The 8,239-nt window shown below is 46.5% G+C and overlaps 1 long non-coding RNA gene across 1 annotated transcript in view; it reads left to right on the forward strand.

The window, feature by feature from the left end:
* Nucleotides 1–6,654, forward strand: part of LOC130541746 (uncharacterized) — a 150,738-nt gene extending 144,084 nt beyond the window's left edge. Inside the window, exons 3-4 of the long non-coding RNA XR_008955844.2 lie at nucleotides 3,582–3,644; nucleotides 4,716–6,654. This is a non-coding gene — a long non-coding RNA (uncharacterized LOC130541746). The remainder of the gene's footprint in view (nucleotides 1–3,581; nucleotides 3,645–4,715) is intronic.
* The last annotated feature ends 1,585 nt before the right edge of the window (nucleotides 6,655–8,239 follow it).

An 8,239-nucleotide genomic window follows, 5' to 3' on the forward strand; every position in this document is an offset into this window, starting at 1 on the left:
AATCTGCATTATACACATTTTATTCTTCACTTTCATAGGTCTAAGTAATGCATGAAGCTATAAATAAAGGTCTGATCTGTGGCATTTGCTGATTCCAGTGGTATAAATCCTCCCACCATGGCTGATTTCATGATACGAATGAGACATCACGAGCTCAGAGCTGGAACGAGATGTGCAGTAGCTTGCTGTTAGGCTGTGCTTCCACCACACAGATACCAGAGATCTAGAACGTGCTAAAGTGGAGTAAAATATGGACAAAGTAGTGATTTTTGAGTTCTTACTAACTTTGCATTTAATATAAGTCATTCAGTTATAGGTCTATATAATTTGACATTTAATAATGGCAGAGTTTAACAAAAAGCTCACGTAATTCCTGATGGTTTAATAGATTTTTTTTGTAAGCCATTATGAGTTAGTTCCAGCGTGCTATTGTTCTTTGACAAATATATATTTTCCACTGATGCTGTGATTACTGAGCTGAGTTTGCTGAATGGCTCAACAATTAAAATGAGAAAAAACTTTTAAAAAATTGTAACTTTTTTTTGCTGAAATATTCACAATGGCTCCCAACAAGATATGTTGTGTGCATTTTTTCATGGAATTACCTTAGAAACTCATATTGCTTCTGGTGACTCTTACTGTATCAACATAAGTATACATATTGCAATAATAAGACAACTCATTGACCTAATTACTAATAGTTCATATTGAGGATTAATATTGACAAAACTGCAATAATGAGACAACTCATTGACCTAATTACTAATGGTAATATTGGGGATTATACACTGACAATAATGCAATAATGAGACAAATCATTGACCCAATTACCAATAGTACATATCAGGGGTTATATATTGATTCTATATTCAGTGAACATAGAATTATATTAAACATAGACTGCAAATTCCATGAGTGTAAGGATGACTCCTCTAAGTTCTTGTAAAATATCATGTGTATATATTTGGTAATGTATCTAAAATTATTATCGTCTATCATCATGATAATGTGTAATTCAGATTTAAGCCACTTAACACAGGTAAAATTAATCATGAGGCCAATACAAAAAATATCTCACCTGGGCAACATAATGAGACATCATCTCTACAAAAAAATTAAAAAATTAGCTGGGTGTGCTGGCATGCACCTGTCGTCTCAACTACTGGTGAGGCTGAGACAGGAGGATGGCTTGAGCCCAGGAGGCTGAGGCTGCAGTGAGCTGTGATCAAGCTATGATGCACTCCAGCCTGGACTACAGAGTGAGATCCTGTCTCAAAAAAGAAAAATGTAGAATTTTGACTTAGTGTTGGCACAGAGTGATTACTGAGTAATTACTCAGTGAATGAATGTACATAGGAAAAGAATATGCCATATATTAAATCTTTGAGTCTCTGGACTACTTTAAGATTTGCTAGGAGGTTGTCTAATTATTCAAGTGAAATGAACACAAAGTAGTTCTTTCAGTACCCACTTCTTTCTGTTCTGCTTCCTTGTAAGACATTTGCTACTTGATTATGAATTAGGATGGTCGTGAGTGTTGGGAGTAAAAATGCCTCAGGTGCTCGGTGTACAGGAAGTGTAGGGTGATGAATAGATAGCGTTCAAAGTGGATGAACTCCAATAATGATCTGCTGGAGGAGATAGAAAGGGGAGCCCTGTCTCTGGAGCAGAGACTTTGCCTCAGACCTGGTCAGTCCCATTGCAGATGTAATCTGGGGCCAGGATTGCGTGTGTGTGTGGGGCAAGCCCTGTGCGCTGGGGTGGGGCGGCCCCTCCTCCAGCCTGTGCCACCTTGTCACTGCTCTGCAGCAGGCCTGCGCAGGCTCATCTGTGCAGGTGTGGCATGCAGTCAAATTTAAGCAAAACAGGCACCCAGTTTTCTTTTTTTTAAAAAAGAGAAATAGCTTTCTCCCTAACTTTTTCTTTTGGTGGGCTACTTGTATTTGCAAAATTGGATTTCCCCAGTGGGGTGGGACGCACTGGTCTGTGGTGGCATGGGTGCCGCTGGGTGTTCAGTGTGGGTTCTTGTTGGGCTGCTGGCCTGTTAGGAAGGTTTGAGACTCCAGCAGTTATGCTGCTGGCAGAATCGCCTCTGACCTTGGCTGCAGAAGCAACGGCTGGGCAGAGCAGTTGCTGTCACTTGGCTTTATGATCCCCTGCCAAAAAAACACAGGTAGTCCATGTATAAAACAAACACAGCTAATGAATTCAGGAGGAGACTGGGCCCAGCCCTCCTTGGCACTGTTAAACCTGCAGCATCAATCACTGTGAAAAGCTGGCTTGCTCAGTTCCCATGCTATACGCGGGGTTCCCAGATCTCCTCCACTCCAGTGAGTCCTGTAGTTTGCTTTAATTGTTCTGTCTATAGAAAGAATATATAATCCATTTATGGTAATAGGAGGTGAAGCTTGGAATCTTTCACAGGAACAGGTTCCCACTCTAGAACAAGTGACTGCTGGAAAACTATCCTGATGGTTTACCCCTTCATGCCCCTCCCCTCAGCTGGAAACAAAACATCCCATGAAAACAAACAAAATCATCACACATACATACCCACACCTGCACCAGGGACACATGCGGGGCCATGACAACTCTGCAGTGTCTATTTCACGGGGTGGTTGATATATTTCAACAAATTTCGTTAAATCGCTATGGCTTTTAAGGAGATCTGATAAAAAGGAAGTTAGATTATTTAAACTGGCCAAACATAAGAATTAGCTAAGCCTTTCTAGGAAAAACAGCATAAAAGTGGGGTAAGTGTCAAAGGGAACCAAAACAGTATCAGAGAAAATGCTTTTAAGACATGTTGCACTAATAATACTAAGCATGATACAAAGAATAGCTGAACATTTGATACTGCTCTAAGTACCTAACGTACTGACGGAAAATTACTTACTTGCTCCTCTAGAATCAACATCGTCATCCCAAGTAGGAGACCAGAGTCTGTAATCTCAGAGAGGCTGAGATGCTGCCCTCCAGTGTGATGTGAGAGATGAGTGTTGGGGACATAGCAGATGATAGCCTCAGTTTCCCTATATTTGTAGAAGAGCAATAAAGGCCCATGCATCTCACCAGTGTAGAAGAGGAACTGGAAGGGAGGGAGGGAGGGCCTTCCAGCCATGGGGAGCTGCCTGAGCAAGGCTTCCCGCTCTGCCAGGCTAAGGAGGGCAGGCCAGGCAGCTGTCGCTCACATGCTCTGACCTGCATATTTGGGAGGGGAAGAGCGCCTCCTTGCCAATGCGCTGCAAAGTGCTCAGCCATGAGAATTGCCACAAATCCTGTGGAGCATGCGCCTTTGGAAGCATCAGGCTGGAGCTTTGACACACAAAAGAATGTTGGAAAGCCAAGCGGCCCTTGCCAAGGTTTTAGAGCTGGGATTTATCAAAGGCTTACCTGCCACACTAGTCATAAGGAGCTCCAGGTGTCTGGGGCTCACCTGAAGCCACCTGTGATTTCCGTAGGGCCATGTGGGAGCTATGGGTAAGCGCCTACTCCAGCTCTTGGGTAGGCCTACTTTGATCAAATGTTCTTGCATTGTAAACATTAGTCATAGGAAAGTGAGACTTCTGTGTTCTCTGTAGGTTTGTCTTCTCCTGAGGAAGTGGATGCCATGTGTCACTTTGCAGATGGATCAAGTGCAGGAGGTAAAATAACTCCCTGAGCTTCCCTGATCTTCCGTTCGTCATTCTTTTTCTTTCCCTTGGAAAACTGATTTGCATAGAAATGAGAAGTTTACTCTCTTGCTTTTGGATCTGTTGCATGATCGCAAAGAAAAGAAATGCCTTACTTGATATTTCGACATTAAACTTTACAATCTGGAGAATTTTTCTTCCAGCACCTCGTCCTGGGTAGTTGAGTATAACGGCCCCCATATTTTGACCAGGAACTGAAATGAACCCCATCCAGGGCTTGCTTGGGTGTGGAAAGCTTTCAGACTCATGGGTGGAGCAGAAATCCTCATGCTGCACTCCCCCATGAAGCAGAAGTCACAATCTGTGTAGAGTCATGGAGAGGAGGAAGTTGAACTTCAGTGTGCTCCGAAAATAAGACATTGTGTGGTACAGTGTGGGCCAGCAGCCTGGGTAAGGCATGGCCCAGGTAGAGAGCTCAGGATGACTAGGTGTCTTCCCTCATTGCCACTAGGAAGTGAGTTCACTCCCAGACTCTCCTAGGACCTCAGTCTTAAGAGCGATCACAGCTGCCTGTTAACCAGCCTGAATGCAAAAAGTGAAAAAGCATTGCCTTCAACTGGAAAAGAAGGGCTCCTTTGAAGGAGCTGCTGCAGAGAGGTCATTGGAGGAAATCTCAGCATCCCCCACGCCCTCCCCTCCCTGTGGCTGGAAGCCATGGGGGGCCTTTCATGTTAGGTCAGAGGCTTCCCCACAGCCCCTTTCCCTTGTCTTGGAATGTCTGTGTGAGGGCGTGGCTGGCAGAGTGGCCGGAAGTCCACAGAGTGAGAGGAGTAGGTGCTGGACCTGGCATGCAGACTCTGGGCTGTGACTCAGGCCCAGGCAGGGTGGGTGGGGAAGGGAGTGGTGGGGACATGGGGTCCTGACGGAGGTCGGGAGGCACAGGGTGTGGGTGCTGCTTGTCTCCCCACCTTCTCCACCGCACCATGTGTCTGGGTCTGTGATTACCGGAGGCGACTCGCAACAGGCCCAGACTCGCCTGTGTGCATAGCACTAAGGGTAATGACAACTCCTCTGTGTGTGCAGGTGCCTGTTGGAGACGCAGAGCTCTGCAGCAGCAGGTGAGCTGATGCTGCAACCTGCTAAACATCGCTCCTGCGGAGCACCAGGGCCCAGAGTGCACATGGCTCTCAGGCTCCGTGAAAAGCCTGCAGTGAGCTCAGCCACTGAAAAGTCACTACAAAGATGGAAAGCAAAATGAAAACCGAGTCCTCGGTACCCTATGTTTATCTGTCTCTAAGAGAACATCCTTGGGTTTATTTATGATTTGAGTACTTCATAAGAAAAGTAGCATAAAATAGAAAATAATGTGTTGATGTCCTATATAAGTGAATCTACTCAATACAATTTATAAAGCATATGGTTCTACAGAAATGTCTTTGTACTTAGAAATGACACTTTAGTTAACTTCTTAGCCAATCCTTGGACATTTGAGTATAAAACAAAATGGAAGTGGCTCCAGCCAGCGCCAAGAAACCCTGGGGGGTTTGCACTGTGTGCTCTGCAGGGGCCAGGTATCCTTCATCACAGCAGCAGCCTGCGTGGCCCAGCACAGCCTGCAACTGCAGAACCAGAGCTCACCGTGGCTGCTCCCCATTTACAGTTTATGCCAAAATCTAGGTCACTTGAGTTCTCAAGTGAGTTCTTAATCAGGGATTACATGGATAAGGCCTATTTTAATATTTTTATTTAATCCTATTTAGTTTTGTGTACTTACGGCATTATCCTGAGAAGGAAGTTTGTAGGTTTCATAGGAGCCAACATGGTTCACGCACAAAGACAGGCCAAGAACCCCAAACATGCCATCGGAGAGCAGCCAGGGCCCCCAGGATTGACCCTGATCCCTGTCTCTCTTCAGGCCACTGCCTCCCCCAACCCCAGGATACCTCAGGCCTGGCACTTAGGCCCACAGCGGAGGGCATGTTCCCCCACTTTGACCTACCCCAAGACAGGCCTCTCCTTGTGAATACTGACAATGGAAAATGTTTCCTTCTGCCAAGGGAATCCCGTGGCCCTCACAGGAGTGTGGGTTTGGCCTTGGGTCTGAATAGATGGCTGCATGACTGCCTGGAGTCATGCCGCTCAGAGGCTGAGTGCTCTAGCCTGCAGGAATAGTGGGGATGGGGGTCTACACACCTGTGTTGGGTGGGGCAGTGTCTTCCTCAGTCTGTTGTCAAGGAGGCTATAAAAATACTGTGGCTCAATCTCGTCCATGGCTACAGAGCTGCATGCAGAAGCCAAAGGTGCCTGGTTTTGCCTTAGTATTTTTCACGTAGAAAGAGAAGAGACAAGTACATTCGTTTAGAAGAAACTCACCAGGAAAAGCAAGCACGGACTGACTTTTTAGGCATGTGAGCTGGATGGGAGGAAAGGCAGTGGTTGGGTGGAGGAGGGGATGACTGTTTTGCCCAGAGCCTCCTTCAGTTCAATTAGTCCGTCTTCCATCTTCACCTGCACCTGTAGACACCGCTTCCTGGAGCTGTTCTGTGCAGAAGTTGAGTGAAGATACTGCAGCGAGCCCTGGGTCTGAACGCCTGTGTGCTGACTCTAGACCTGCTCCTCAGCCCCAGTTTTCTCTGAAAAACCAGGATTCTAGCACAACTCGTACCCCCATTCTTTTCAGTCCTGCACCCACCAGCGAGCCGCAAGGCCCAGGAGCTACTGGCCCTGTTTTCCTGTCTCCAGGACTAGCCTTTGATTTATGAGATGTCCCCTGTCTCCCCTGCTTCTGACCTCCCAGGATGGCATTTGGTGATTTCTTGATGTTCTCTTGCTTTGGCATTAAAATATGGATGGGAGTGTCATTTCCAGATCTTTTCCAGACCTGTGCAATTCTTTCCATTCTTCATAACAGCCCATGACCCACCTTCCTCTGTTTCAGCCACAAAGCTAGCCATGCCTGTGTGCGCACTGCTGTTTCTCATTGTTAACATTTTAACTGTTATTTTAAAAAAAACTTTCTTTTAAACTGTGTGTGTATGGTTTTAAAAATTGACGCACTTCCAGAGCTCTCAACTTCTGCAGTCTTTCTGAGGTCCGTGTTCCTCTTCTTCAGCTGGGAAGCAAATGCTTGACTTAATCCTTTCCCAGGTTTTCTTCTACAACTCCACATGGAAAAAAAGCAACACACTGAGCCGGAAATGCCTTGCCCAGGAGGATTTGTTGCCAGGCTGCATGGAGGGGAGTCCTTAGAACCTGGGCAGCCTTCACCTCCCCATTCCTGTCGCTCCCATGCAAGTCTTCCTTGGACAGCAGGTTGGGGCATTGTTCAAAGAAAGTCCCTGCTAACGAACAGAGTATGGCTTCCCTCATTATTACGGCAGATTTCCTCCCACTTTTTTCTTTTGTAAAATGGAGAACTCTTCACACTACAGTTTTTATGGGATATATTCCTTCTACCTTGGGTGGATGTGTGAAAAGCAGCCAGAGGAAAATATGATTAAAGAACAGGGTGGCAGAAGTTTTGGTCAAGTGAAATATTTCCTGAGAGCCCTGTCTCTTCTCTCCAGGTATCCAGTTTCCAGGCAGGTTGCATGGGAGAGAGGCAGGTGTGTGTGTGCATGCAGAGGAAAGAGAACAAAGCCCGAGGGATCCAACTTCCAGGAAATCTCTGTTGCGCTGGTGCAAAGGAAAAATAACCCCTGCTCTCCTCTCAACTTAAAAAAAATTTTCTGTTTGGTTTTGGTTTACAGAAGTCTAAATATTAAGCAGTTTCGTGGTGATAATGATGCAGCCACATTTTAGATAAATTCTTTGAACTTTTTAAAGCCCTTTGTGTTTTCCTAATAGTTACTCATAGAAGGGCTGGGATAGGAAAAATGCAGGCAGGCCAGCGCCTGCTCCTGAATGCCCGTTTGAGCAATCGTATACCCTACAAATTCAGCTCGTCACTTTTTTTTTCCTGGTGGTGGCAGCAAGAAGTTGGACGGGTTTCTGGGTACATCTCGTCCTGTGGTGAGATGAATGATTTCCTTTCAGCCTTGTATGTTTGAAATGGGTTCCTGACATGGTGTCTGTGCCCTGATGGGAGCTGCTTGTCTGTGTGAAGACAGCTAGCAGGACACAGAGGGCTCCGGGCAGCCGGGGTCACTCCGCTCCTAGCAGGCCCACCTGCATCTCCCTCACCTGGGGGCCCTGGAGGGGGGGCTCACATGGCCCCTCTTCCCTCCAGATGTCTCAGGTCAACTCTGGGCTCTGATGTCCTGGGACATGTGCTGGGTGCTCCTGGCAGGAGCTGCTGTCGCGTCTGAAGTGTCCCTGTGGTTGGGGCTGGCAGGCAAAGGGCCAAGAGATGTTATCTTTATAACATCTGCCGTCATCTCTGCTGTGTGGGAACTAATGGCTGCGTTTGAATAATTAGGCCTTTGCACCATAGCACAACAAAAGCCGGCATTGCTCCATTAAAGCAAACATAATTACTGTAGCTCACACATTCAGAGCCCCTTTCATCCCTCCAGAAGCTGCAGAGTCGGGAGGATCTGAGTCTCTCGCTCAGCTCCCAAGGAGCCTGCTCCCTGGGTGCAGTGTGGGCATCTAGGTGGTCTGTCTTT

Source organism: Pan paniscus, chromosome 7, assembly GCF_029289425.2.
Source record: "Pan paniscus chromosome 7, NHGRI_mPanPan1-v2.0_pri, whole genome shotgun sequence".
Classification (NCBI taxonomy): Eukaryota; Metazoa; Chordata; class Mammalia; order Primates; family Hominidae; genus Pan; species Pan paniscus.